The following is a 14,499-nucleotide window of genomic DNA, read 5'->3' as shown; positions in this document are numbered from 1 at the left end:
AAGCTTGTGCACATATATTCCGCTTTCAGAATAGTTTTGCAAATTGTACACAAACAAACAAAAAATGTGGAAGCTTTTTAATAAAGAAATTGCATTTATAGATGATCTGTATTAGAATATAATAGATCTCCAGTTATAGTCAATTACTACCCGTGTTGTACAAGATACCTTCTATTTTAGTTGCTAATAAAGGGCTACACAACTCAAAAAAAAAAAACAGGCTAAGAGAAATCAAAACTTAAACTGGAAGAAATTGTTAGGTAATCATAAATTGTTATTAAGTAAATATTGTTACTAGGTAATTGATACCAGGTTATAACAACTGATGGAAAGTATGAGGTGGACCAAGTGCTTGTCATTTTACATTTTTTAAATATCCTTTCTTTATATAAAACTTTCTAACATAAATAATTATATATACATATATTTGCATGTGCATGTTTATATATGCATGTATAAAATATAGTCACAGATTTTTCAAGATTTAACTCAATTAACTTATTACAAATTCACTGTAGAAAAGCAGTAGTTTCCGATTTCAGTATTTTATAAATATGCAAAATTTTAGAAAATTAATTGACATCAAATTTACAGTTTCTTATTTTCCAAATAAGGTAACTAATATATTATATATTTCATCATCCACTTCTAAAATGAAAAGATATATTAGTTAATCCAAACATTAAAAAAAACCAGTATCTTCAAATAAAGGCTAATCGTTTAAAGTAACATAACGTCTCATCATGAAACTCGACTATGTTTTCTTTGTGGTCCTTGTTTTCCCTTGGTTTTGCCAGTGCTAACTTTCGGACCAGCCTTTGGGGCTTTGGGAGTCACAGCTCTGGAGTCCATTCTAGAAAAGAAACAGGCCGCTGAAGTAGGAACATTCTATTTATTTAGCAGATTTATCATCCTTGAAACCCACAGAGGGCAAAAAGGCACATCATACTAATGTAACTCATGTGTCGTGGTATGATAACATTATGCGTACACAAAGAATTTATGTGAGATAGGAAAAACAGTTTTCTTGCTTTCAGATAAGTAATGGCATAAATTAACAACAGGTCTACTGTGAAGACTTAAAATGTGAATACAGAATGGTTTTGTTAAAAGGTGCTGGAGAATAAACTAAAGGATTTTTAGGGTTGCCCAAATCTGATGTTACAGCACTGCTGATTCTTGGAATATTAAAATTTTTCTTATACAGATATAATCTTGTTGAGCCTAACACAAGCTAATTGATAAATTCTAAAGATTTTGCTGTCTACAGTGGAAATGGCAACTAGCCAAATGCCAACAAAACTCACTTTTTAAAATTTTTATTTGCAAAAAATATGATGCAATATTTGCTAAGGGTTTCATTTTGTTTTGCCAAAGGCTGTTTAAATCTCTGATGCTTCCCAGCCTTCTTTACAAGAAGGGAGCTTAATAAATGTTCAACATGTAATGAAGCTGCTCTCTACTCTATACTTCCCTGTTTTTGTTTGTTTGTTTGTTTGTTTTTGTTTTTTTTTGAGACAGACTCTCTCTGTCACCAGGCTGGAGTGCAGTGGCACAATCTTGGCTCATTGCAACCTCTGCCTCCTGGGTTCAAGCGATTCTCCTGCCTCAGCCTCGTGAGTAGCTGGTACTACAGGCGCTTGCCACCATGCCTAGCTAATTTTTTTTGTATTTTTAGTAGAGACAGGGTTTCACCATGTTGGCCAGGCTGGTCTCAATCTGTTGACCTTGTGATCCGCCTGCCTCAGCCTCCCAAAGTGCTGGGATTACAGGTGTGAGCCACCATGCCCGGCCTACTTTAGACTTCTTTTATTGCACTCTAGTTTGAATCTCCAAATTCTAGTCAATAATACCGATGTTCGTCTATATCACATCAACCTTCAAAAAACATTTATTCCTAGAAACTTATCATGTTTTTGTTACTTTCCTTTGTGAAGTCAGTTAACCTGTCATTACCAGAAAAATCACTGCTAAGTGCTTATTGATAATCCCTAACAATGAGACTCCATTTGTGACTTTATTGTGTTGGATATTCTTCAGATTACCCACCTGCTTTATATTTTAATGTGAGGTATCTGGGCTGATAGAAATCAATCTAAAGGCAAACAAGTAATTTCACTGAATCTGAAATCATTTTAGTTACCTGAAACTAACTGGCAGCTCTGAGAGAAATGAATAAAAGAGATTATTATGATAAATACTAGACAAAACCCCAAAATTGTATTTTAAATAATTTATTATTATTTTCTTCAGTGAATTACAAGGTTCTCCGTTCACTCTATTTTCCATTGGCAAAATTTGATAACATAAATAAGATAAATGAGGCCAAAATACCGAATGGTCATTGCTTATTAAATTATAAGATAAATCAATTTTTATAAAGAGTTTTCATTTCAGTCTAAATAAAACTATGTTCAGGTTGATTAAAAATTGTATCACCATTCACAAGCATTTTAGCTTCTACTGTGTGTGCTTGGCACTGTGCTAAGTGGTAGAAATACAATAGTGAACAGGTCAGATTTATTCAAGGAAGGAATATAGTGAAGGTGAAAGAAAGAGTAGGAAATTATTAATTAGCATGAAAAGTGTTACAATAAAAGTAACTAGAACGGTATGGAATCCCTTAGAAGGGACACTTGATCAGCTGAGGTGGAAGAGAATCAGAGAAGGCTTTCTAGAAGAACTGTTATCCAGTCTGACAGCTGGAGGTTAAGTAGGAGTGAGAGAGGCAAAGAAAAGGAAACAGGAGAAAGGATGATATAGGCAAAAGGCAAAGGCTAGAGGTGAGAGAGAGCATTGCAGTTTCAGTACCTTTGGTAGTTTAGGGTGGCTATGGCTTAGAATGAAAAAAAGAGTAACAGAGATAAAGCTGAAGACACAAGCAGAAATCTGTGAAGATTTTATATGCAGAGTGACAATATAAGTTATCATCTGAAACAAGACCCTTTTGAGAGTTAAGGGGGTGCTAGCAGAAGATCCTGGAGCTAAAATCATAAACTTAATTGTCTCAGGCAAATGGAGATACATGCCACTTTACTTTATGAATAAGTTTAACTTGATTTTTATATAAATGAGAACTATTAGGGGGTTTTAATAATGAGAATGAATGATATGATCAAAGTTGTGCTTTACCAAGATCACCTGACTGCATTGTAGAAAATGGGTTGAAGGGAGGAGAACTGGAGGCTGGAAGCAAATTAGGAGAGTCTTGCAAAAGTCTAATAATTATACCAAGAGGATACAGCATAGGGGAATTTGAGAGACTCTTTAGAAGTTATTACTGGCATAACTAATTGGACATGGAGAATTAAGGGGGAGGAAAAATAAAAGATGTCATTTCAGATTTCTGACATTGACAACTAGCAAAATGGTAGTACCATGCACTGCGATGGGGCAGGAAAACCTTTACTTTAGAACATGTTGGGCTTGAGGACCCTTAAGAACACCCAGATAGAACTATCAGGCAAATGTACTGTATTACGTATTTGGACCCAGAAGAGAGAGAGAGAGAAGTTAGGGACAGATGTTTTAGCGGTTTCAAAAGATTTTTGAAAATTGAAACCGTGGGACTGGATCAGACTGCTTGCAGAAAATGTGAAGAGTAAGGAAAGAAGAGAGGTCAGGACCAAATTGTGAGGAACACTAACCTTTAACGGATAGAGAGTAAAAAGAGAGCCATAAACAAGACTGTGAATGACTTGAGAGATAGAAACAAACCAAGTAGGAAGCCTCAGATACCAGAGGAAGGGTGTTACAGGAAAGCATCAAAAGCTGCAGGAGGCATTAATATAAGGTGACTGCCTCTAGTGATCTTGTAAGAGCAAATGTAATGACATTAATGCAGAAGCCAGAATGCAATTTCCAAAACATGTGTGTCTTGTCTCATTCTGTTTCCCCTTTCTGTAACTCTTTCCACACTTTAACTCTTTACCTCACTCAGTCCTTTTGGTCCTTCAAGATAATTAGACCATATTGCTCCCTTATTGTTTTGTGCTTATCCTCATTGTATCCCTGTATTGTAGGTTTGTTGAAATAATAATTTATTTGTTAGTTTTCCCAATAGGCAGTGGGCTTCAGAAGACAAAAAATGTTCATGATTATATCCCCAAGTCTTAGCATAGGACTTGCCATAGATGTGAGCTATTTAGTAAATGTTTATTGAATTAATCCAAAAGGAGGCAACTATTCCTGAAGGTCTATAATTCAATGTGAAGTGGTAGTTCAGAAAGAGATTACTCTAACATAGAAAAACAAGTAAAAACAAATTTTATTATAACTACACCCATTTAACTATATCTACCAACTAACTCATCTACATTTAGTTCTTGTATTTCCTTTCCAGCTCTTTAAGTTTATTTGTAATAAGAGAGCTATTTCATTAAATCTGTATATTCAGAATTATAAGTGAAAAAGTCTTGCAAATTCAAATTTACTCACTATTTATTTCCTGGGCATCTGTTAGAACAGGGTAAGTTTTGTTGAGATGTAATATTGTTTTATTGCACTTAAAGAGATCTACTAAATGCTTATCTTTCAAAAGTTGTAATAATTAGATTTTTTCAATTTTCATGCATCATAGACAAAAGTATGACGTCATATTTATCAAAAAAGGCAGTGAAATGTCATTGAGATATTTATAGGGCAATCAGTTACCTGTCAACAAAGTATAATTCAAATCTCATTTTGACTTCTGTGTGTGAAACTATTATGACTAAATAGAGAATTAAAGATATTTTGTCTGTGTGCTTTTTTAGTAAGTTAAATCAAAGGTAGAAGTAAAAGAGCAAGAAGAAAAAAATCTTACAATTTAAGTCCTAATCCTATTCACCTCCAATAAAAGTAATTTTCAACCACATTAGAAGAATAACAAGATGTATTTTTAAAAATTTAAATACAAGGATATTAGCAAAAGTCATCTAACTTTAAAATAATAATTCAGATGCCAATCACATGGAAGTAAACTAATAAAGTAAATAAATGAATTACTGAGAAATGGAGATTCTTCCATCCAATCCTCTTTCTTCCTTTCTTCTTTCCTTCCACAGTATTTACTGTATCAAGAAGTGAAATAAAATAGTTGAGTTAGTTTTGGGCAATATTTCCACTCTTCTGGGACGAATGAAGTACATATGCAGGTATGAACTACAAAATATTTATTGTGTAATTCACATAAGTTATATGTAATCGTAGTTTTCTGAAGTAGAAAATGTAGCCCATTTCTTGCCACCTCATGGGCTACACCTTGACCTGACGTCTTTACGTGGATGCTTGCGCTTACTTTGTAGCCTACCTTAAGGACATTTTTTTTTCTGATTTTTTGCACAAGGGAGCCCCACATTCTCATCCTGTGCCTGGCCCCACAAACTATGACCTACAGGAAGAGTATGGTGTCCTGAAAGTGAAGAAAGTGCTTTCCAGATGGGGGAAAAGGTCTGTCAACTGTGTCAAATGCTGGTGAGACTTGAGAGAGATGAAGACTCAAAATTGATCATTGTTTTTGGCATGGAGACTATCTAATTAAGCTAATTCTATCAGCTTACATGGTAAAGTATATGTGCATAATAGTTTAACTCTCGTAAAAATAAGGGAGGAGGTATTATACATTCACTTTTACCTGTGACATTTTCATGTAAAGATATCGATTTTATTTTTTCTAACTATATCTGAAGTACAAATAAATTAACTTTTGTTTAATGACAAAATAGAATCACCCTAGAACTGAAATAATTTAAGAACTATAATTATACTTTGTTTATATCTTCTGTTGTGGCAGGTAAACATACTATTTTATTTTTCTTTCTCTTTTTCTTCTTTTCTTTCTGTTTTTGTTTTTCTCCTTTACTTTGAAGATGCCTACACTAAAAGGATTGAATTATTAGATCAAATCTGGTGCTAAAAATAATAGTTCATCAAAGAAAAATCTATATTTTCCTACTCTGTTTGCAACATGAAAAGAGAGAGAGAGATGAAGTACAATGATTTGCCCACCTCCATGTTATCATTTACATAAAAATAAAAATTTCTAGTTTAATCATATAGTAGCTCAAGTCAGCCACTAGATGGCAGATGTTACCATATTCAAGAAACCCGTTCCTTACAGAAAACTGTTTATAAGCTCGTTTAGAATAACAAGTTGCAGAGAAAAAAAAAATTCGATTGATTCATCCTCTCCATCCTTCCTGCTCTTGAAGAATTCATTTTGGGGCTGTATTTCTATGACAGTTTTCCTTGCTTAGAGATGGAAGGATTAAAAGTTCCCCATATATATAAGATGGATGATTCTGAAAGTAATTCTGGAGTTTTACCAACTCCATAAAATATAAAGTAGAATCACAAAACTGGATAATAAATTGCATTTAAATGACTATGAAGATGAATGGCAATGTTGCACTGGAATGTTTTCAACCAAGACCAAATGGATAACCCCACTGATGCTTCTTATATCTTACAAGGAAGGAAATGATGTACAGATCAAAAAGCAAAACTATGTGTTTACTTCTGTGTTGTACTAGTTATATTACATTTTAAAAAGGTTGACATATTGTTTGTTCATTTGATCACAATGTTGGTTACTTATTCCTTACATGGCAATATGTAAGCAACATCAGCTTGTAAAATGGGAATCTTTTTAAGTTTATAAATACCCTAAAGCACAAGAAACATTGATCTTTCTCTTTTTTTTTTAGAGACAGGGTCTCACTCTGTCACCGAGGCTGCAATGCAGTGGCAAAAGCACAACTCACTGCGGCCTCCAACTCTTGAGTTCAAGCAATCTTCCCTCCTCAGCCTCCCAAGTATCTGGGATTACAAGCATGCTGATCTTTCCTAATAATAATTAAGGGCATTCTTGCTGTTTGATAATTTTGTGAAATTTTTTTTATTAAAGTAGCTGTTGATATCTTGCAATATTTCATACCCGATAACTTTTTGTGGGGGAAGATGAGTAAAAATTAAAAGAATGGGAATTGATTAGCACGAGGAAATTTTGGAACTTAAAAAAGAATCAGGGGCAGAAAATAAACCAAATTTCCTCCTGGAACTCTCCATCACTCCTCAGATGCATGCCACGACATGCTCTCTCCTTGGTTTTCCTTTCCTCTCTCTACCTGCTCCTTCTCAGTCTGTTTCTTGAGGTCCTCTTCTGCCTGTTTCTTAAATTCTTTTGCTCTCAGCTCTTTTTCTTCTCACACTTTACTATTGCTGTATGCACTCTTGAAGGATAATTTAATTCTTTCACCTACCGTGAATACACTGGCCTCTCTTCAAATCCTAGGAGTTCATATGGCTATTGTTGGGCTCTGGCATTAGACTGCCTGGGTTTGAACGCTAGTTCTACCATTTAATCATAGGTGATCTTGTTAAATTACTTAACTTCATTGTCTTAGTTTACTGTTCTGTAATTTGAGAATGTTAATAGTCCTGCTATGTTGTTAGGTTAGAATAAAGCAATTTTCATAATGCATTTAGCACAGTATCTGGCAAAAAGTGAAAACCTAATACATTATTCCGTGTAGGGCTCTTTCTTAGAAAATAGAGCCAGGCCTACTGGATGTCTCCACTCAGATGTCTTATAAAAACCTGAAGACAATATATCCAAATCTTTTGAATCAATATCTTACTTACCTATCCCCAAATCAGTTCTCTTTCCTAAATTCCCTGCTCAAGTTAGTGGCAACAATAGTATGTAATTTTGTCTCTCTAATCTCTCATATTTATTTAGTCCCTACATCCTGTTGACTCTACCTGGTAAGTATCACCTAGGCTTATCTTCTTCAGTTAATTCCTATTCCTTAAGATTGTTTAAATCCATTCATTAGTTGAGTGAATATATTGTCAACTGTAATGGGATCTGTAGACATGCTAATGAAGAAGGCAGTGAGGCCCTATTCTTCCTGGATTTATAGACTACTGAAAAGAAGGCTAACATAAAACAGAGAAATTGCAAATAACTCTTACCTTAATTTGTCTCCTCAGCAATTCCTCACCTAGATTGTTAACATTATTTTTCATTCTGTCTTCTTTCTACCATATCTGTCAAAAATTGCCAGAATTTTCTCCTTAAAACCAAATCTAAATCTTAAAATACCATCCAAAATACTCTAACAGCCCAGTTTTAAAATAATAGACATGATCAAATCATATCTATTTAAGTTATTAAGTTATTCAAAGATAGCCTAATATTAGGACATCCACTATTATGTCATTAAATTACTGAGCTAAAGAGAAAAATTATTTGATTATCTTCATTAATGCGGTAGATGCATTAGACAAAATGTAACGCCTATTCATGTTAAAAGTAATCAGTAAACTTTCTTAGCATATTACAATATATTTACATCATCCCAAAAGCTTTGGAAACTTTAATGTTTAATATTTAACATTATAATATTTATTCTTGAAAGGCAGGAACAAAGCAAAGATACCTACTATATCCACAACATTTAGCATATTGCAGACACTAACTGTATTAGTATACAAGGGCTGCCATAACAAAATACCTTAAACTGAGTGCTTAAACAATCGAATTTATTTTCTCACAGTTCAGGATACTGGAAGATCAAGGTGCCAGCAGGGTGGGTGTCTGGTAAATGCTCTCCCCTTGGGTTGCAGGTGGCTATCATCTCACTGTGTGTTCCCATGACCTCATCTTTGTGTGCATGAGGGGAGAGAGGGGTGTGTGTGTTTGTGTGTGTGTGTGTGTTTGTAGGGGGAGTGAAGGGGGATGCTAGATAGTATATTTCTCTGGTGTCTCCTCTCATAAAGACACTAATTTTATTGGATTTGGGCTCAACTCTTGTGGCTTCATTTAATCTTAATTGCTTCCTTACTCCAATAGAGCAACACTGAGGGTTAGGGCTTTAATATATAAATTTTGGAAGGATACAAACATTCAGTGTTTGTGTATGTTGGTACACTAACCGATGTAATCATTAAGCATGAAAAAGCAATTATGGGCATAAGTTTTGGAAACAGAGGTAAAACTATTTATTAAGAGAACATGTGATTATATATCTGGAAAGCTCAAAAGAATCCATGGGGAAATATAATAAACAATAAGAGAATTCGATAAAATAATGTTATAAAATGGCATGTCAAAATCAATAGCATATATAAGTGTATATGTATACATTTATATAAACAAAAACAGTGAGAATATATAAATGAATAATAGATCTCATTTGTGATAGAAAATAGAGAAAAAAGAAGAAAGCACCTTGGCATCAACTTCATCAGAAGTGTCTAATATTTATAAGAGCAAAACTACAATGTGCTTTTGAAAGAACTAGTCGCAAATAAATGAAAAGAAATACCATCATCTGGGAGAGAGAGAAGGAAATATCATAAAGACGTTAGTTCCTCTTACTTACTTAATACATTTAATTTGATCTTAGTTCAATGTCTCTAGGCTTTTTTCTAGAGTTAAACAAGTTGATTATAAAGTTCATTAGGAATTTAAAAACAAGTAAGAATAACCAGATACACTCTGAAAAGGAAAAGCAACGTTCAGGACAAGAGCTGGAAGGGTCCCTCTCCCTCTCCCTCTCCCTCTCCCTCTCCCTCTCCCTCTCCCTCTCCCTCTCCCTCTCCCTCTCCCTCTCCCTCTCCCTCTCCCTCTCCCTCTCCCTCTCCCTCTCCCTCTCCCCTCTTTTTTCGGTCTCCCTCTCCTTCTTTTTTCGGTCTCCCTCTGTTGCCGAAGCTGGACTGTACTGCCGGGATCTCGGCTCGCTGCAACCTCCCTGCCTCGGGCTCCTGTGACTCTCCTGCCTTGGCCTGCCGAGTGCCTGGGATTGCAGGCGCGCGCCGCCACGCCTGAATGGTTTTTGTATTTTTGGTGGAGACGGGGTTTCGCCGTGTTGACCGGGCTGGTCTCCAGCTCCTGGCCTCGAGTGATCTGCCTGCCGCGGCCTCCCGAGGTGCTGGGATTGCAGACGGAGTCTCGCTAACTCAATGCTCAATGGTGCTCAGGCTGGAGTGCAGTGGTGTGATCTCGGCTCTCTGCAACCTCCACCTACCAGCCTCCTGCCTTGGCCTCTTAAAGTGCTAAGATTACAGCCTCTGCCCCACCGCCACCCCGTCTAGGAAGTGAGGAGCGTCTCTGCCTGGCCGCCCATCGTCTGGGATGTGAGGAGCCCCTCTGCCCGGCAGCCCTATCTGGGAAGTGAGGAGCGCCTCTGCCCGGCCGCCCATCATCTGGGATGTGAGGAGCGCCTCTGCCCGGCTGCCACCCCGTCTGGGAGGAAGTGAGGAGCGCCTCTGCCCGGCTGCCCCATCTGGGAGATGAGGAGCACCTCTGCCCGGCCGCCCCGTCTGGGAGGAAGTGAGGAGCGCCTCTGCCCTGTTGCCCTATCTGGGAAGTGAGGAGCGCCTCTGCCTGGCCGCCACCCCGTCTGGGAAGTGAGGAGCGCCTCTGCCCGGCTGCCACCCCATATGGGAAGTGAGGAGCGCCTCTGCCCAGCCGCCCCTTCTGGGAGGTGAGGAGCGCCTCTGCCCAGCCGCCCCGTCTGGGAGGCGAGGAGTGCCTCTGCCCGGCCGCCCCGTCTGGGAGGTGAGGAGCGCCTCTGCCTGGCCGCCACCCCGTCTGGGAGGAAGTGAGGAGCACCTCTGCCCAGCTGCCCCATCTGGGAAGTGAGGAGCGCCTCTGCCCGGCTGCCACCCCCTATGGGAAGTGAGGAGCGCCTCTGCCCGGCCGCCCACTCTGGGAAGTGAGGAGCGCCTCTGCCCGGCCGCCCACTCTGGGAAGTGAGGAGCGCCTCTGCCCGGCCGCCCACTCTGGGAGGTGAGGAGTGCCTCTGCCCGGCCGCCCCGTCTGGGAGGTGAGGAGCGCCTCTGCCTGGCCGCCACCCCGTCTGGGAGGAAGTGAGGAGCGCCTCTGCCTGGCCGCCACCCCGTCTGGGAGGAAGTGAGGAGCACCTCTGCCCAGCTGCCCCATCTGGGAAGTGAGGAGCGCCTCTGCCCGGCTGCCACCCCCTATGGGAAGTGAGGAGCGCCTCTGCCCGGCCGCCCACTCTGGGAAGTGAGGAGCGCCTCTGCCCGGCCGCCCACTCTGGGAAGTGAGGAGCGCCTCTGCCCGGCCGCCCACTCTGGGAGGTGAGGAGTGCCTCTGCCCGGCCGCCCCGTCTGGGAGGTGAGGAGCGCCTCTGCCTGGCCGCCACCCCGTCTGGGAGGAAGTGAGGAGCACCTCTGCCCGGCCGCCCACTCTGGGAGGTGAGGAGCGCCTCTGCCTGGCCACTCCGTCTGGGAAGGGAGGAGCGCCTCTGCCCGGCCACCCCGTCTGGGAGGTGAGGAGCGCCTCTGCCCGGCTGCCACCCCGTCTGGGAGGAAGTGAGGAGCACCTCTGCCCGGCTGCCCCATCTGGGAAGTGAGGAGCGCCTCTGCCCGGCCGCCACCCCATATGGGAAGTGAGGAGCGCCTCTGCCTGACCACTCCGTCTGGGAGGTGAGGAGCGCCTCTGCCCGGCCGCCCCGTCTGGGAGGTGAGGAGTGCCTCTGCCCGGCCGTCACCCCGTCTGGGAGGAAGTGAGGAGCACCTCTGCCCGGCTGCCCCGTCTGGGAGATGAGGAGCACCTCTGCCCGGCCGCCCCGTCTGGGAGATGAGGAGCACCTCTGCCCGGCCGCCCCGTCTGGGAGGTGAGGAGTGCCTCTGCCCGGCTGCCACCCCGTCTGGGAGGAAGTGAGGAGCACCTCTGCCCGGCCGCCCCCTCTGGGAAGTGAGGAGCGCCTCTGCCTGGCCGCCACCCCGTCTGGGAGGAAGTGAGGAGCGCCTCTGCCTGGCTGCCCCATCTGGGAAGGGAGGAGCACCTCTGCCCGGCCGCCACACCGTCTGGGAAGTGAGGAGCGCCTCTGCCTGGCTGCCCCATCTGGGAAGGGAGGAGCACCTCTGCCCGGCCGCCACACCGTCTGGGAAGTGAGGAGCGCCTCTGCCTGGCTGCCCCATCTGGGAAGGGAGGAGCACCTCTGCCCTGCCGCCACACCGTCTGGGAAGTGAGGAGCACCTCTGCCTGGTCGCCCCGTCTAGGAGGTGAGGAGCGCCTCTGCCCGGCCGCCCAGTCTGGGAAGTGAGGAGCGCCTCTGCCCGGCCGCCCTGTCTGGGAGGTGAGGAGCGCCTCTGCCTGGCCGCCACCCCATCTGGGAGGAAGTGAGGAGCGTCTCTGCCCGGCCGCCCCGTCTGGGAAGTGAGGAGCGCCTCTGCTCGGCCGCCCCCTCTGGGAAGTGAGGAGCGCCTCTGCTCGGCCGCCCCGTCGGGGAAGTGAGGAGCGCCTCTGCCCGGCCGCCCCGTCTGGGAGGTGAGGAGCGCCTCTGCCCGGCTGCCACCCGGTCTGGGAGGAACTGAGGAGCGCCTCTGCCCGGGCGGCCCCGTCTGGGAAGCGAGGAGCGCCTCTGCCCGGGCGGCCCCGTCGGGGAAGTGAGGAGCGCCTCTGCCCGGCCGCCCCATCTGGGAGGAGAGGAGCGCCTCTGCCCGGGCGGCCCCGTCTGGGAAGCGAGGGGCGCCTCTGCCCAGCCGCCCTGTCTGGGAGGTGAGGAGCGCCTCTGCCCGGCTGCCCTGTCTGGGAGGTGTACCCAACAGCTCCGAAGAGACAGCGACCATCGGGAGCGAGCCATGAGGACGATGGCGGTTTTGTTGAAGAGAAGGGGAGGAAGTGTGGGGAAAGGAAGGAGAGATCAGATTGTTGCTGTGTCTGTGTAGAAAGGGGTGGGCATAGGAGACTCCATTTTGTTCTGACTAGGAGAAATTCTTCTGCCTTGGGATGCTGTTGATCTATGGCCTTTCCCCCAGCCCCATGCTCTCTGAAACATGTGCTGTGTCAACTCAGGGTTAAATGGATTAAGGGTGGTGCAAGATGTGCTTTGTTAAACAGATGCTTGAAGGCAGCATGCTCTTTAAGAGTCATCACCACTCCCTAATCTCAAGTACTCAGGGGCACAAACACTGCAGAAGGCCGCAGGGTCCTCTGCCTAGGAAAACCAGAGACCTTTGTTCATGTGTTTATCTCCTGACCTTCTCTCCACTATTATCCTATGACCCTGCCATATCCCCCTCTCCGAGAAACACCCAAGAATGATCAATAAATACTTCAGAAATTAAAAAAAATAAAAAATAAAAAATAAAAAAAAAAAAAAAAAAAAAGAAATAAAAAAAAAAAAAAAAAAAAAAAAAAAAAAAAAAAAGAGCTGGAAGGAAAAACTATATCAGACTTCCTTAAAAAGTACTATAAAAACTTTATAATTTAAACAGTTTGATATTAGCACATGAATAGGCAGACAAACTAATGAAAAGGTAGAAATTTCAGAAATAGATACAATCACATGTGAACATTTAGTATGCTTTATAGGTAGCATCTCAAATTGCTGGGTAGAGGATGGACAGTTAAATAAACATTGCTGAGATAACTGGGTAGCCATATGGAGAAAGATAAAATTGGATCCATTTCTTACACCATAATCCAGGATAAATTCCCAATGGATCAGATATTTAAATCAAGGCTTTAAAAAGGAACTGTGCATGTATTTTTAAAAAAGCAGTTATGAATTCTTCTATAATCTGAAAATGGGGAAACATTCCTTAATATGACTCAAAATCTAGAAGACACAACAGAAATAACATATATTTTGTTATATAATTTTTAAAATTTTTCACAGTAAAAATATAACATAAGCAAAGTAATAAATACAAATCATAGCATGGGAACAAATATCTTGCAAACTATACCAGAAAAGTTAGTAATACTGATACTCAATACAAAGATATTCATAAAACATAAAAAGTTTTAAAGATTGAGAAGAAAATGCCAGGAACTCTATAGTAAAATGGACTGATCTGCAGAAAATTGATGATAATGAAAAAAAGGATTTTTTTTTTTTTTTGAGATGGAGTCTTGCTCTGTCACCCAAGCTGGAGGGCAGTGGTGCAGTCTCAGCTCACTGCAACCCCTGCCTCCTCCCGGGTTCAAGCAATTCTCCTGCCTCAGCCTCCTGAGTAGCTGGGATTACAGGCATCCGCTACCATGCCCAGCTAATTTTTTTTTTTTTTTTTTTTTTTGTAGTTTTAGTAGAGACAGGGTTTCCCCATGTTGGCCAGGCTCATTTTGAACTCCTGACCTCAAATGATCCACCCATCTCAGCCTCCCAAAGTGTTAGGATTACAGGTGTGAGCCACCGTGCCTGGCCAATTGTTGTTAACCATATGAAAAGTTGCCCAACTTCACCCATGAAGGGATAGTTATTGACTCAGGGTGATGGTTACATGGATGTTCATTACCTACCTGCATACGCACATCTGATTGTGTCACTCATCTAGTTGTGAGCTGCAGATGGCTTCTCAAAACCTGTAAGATAAAGTTCTAACAACTTAGCACAGCATTTAAAAATTTTTAGTCAGTATTCTGCCAAGCTGGTTAGCCTAATCCCTCACTGTTACCCAACTCCACATTATGCTGTGATCACATCAAAAGTTCTGTTATTCCACAAATTTGTCGTGTATTTTTTCATACCATGCCTTTGC

This window comes from Pongo pygmaeus, chromosome 2 (assembly GCF_028885625.2).
Source record: "Pongo pygmaeus isolate AG05252 chromosome 2, NHGRI_mPonPyg2-v2.0_pri, whole genome shotgun sequence".
NCBI classification, from domain to species: Eukaryota; Metazoa; Chordata; class Mammalia; order Primates; family Hominidae; genus Pongo; species Pongo pygmaeus.
Note: the sequence above shows the minus strand (reverse complement) of the source record.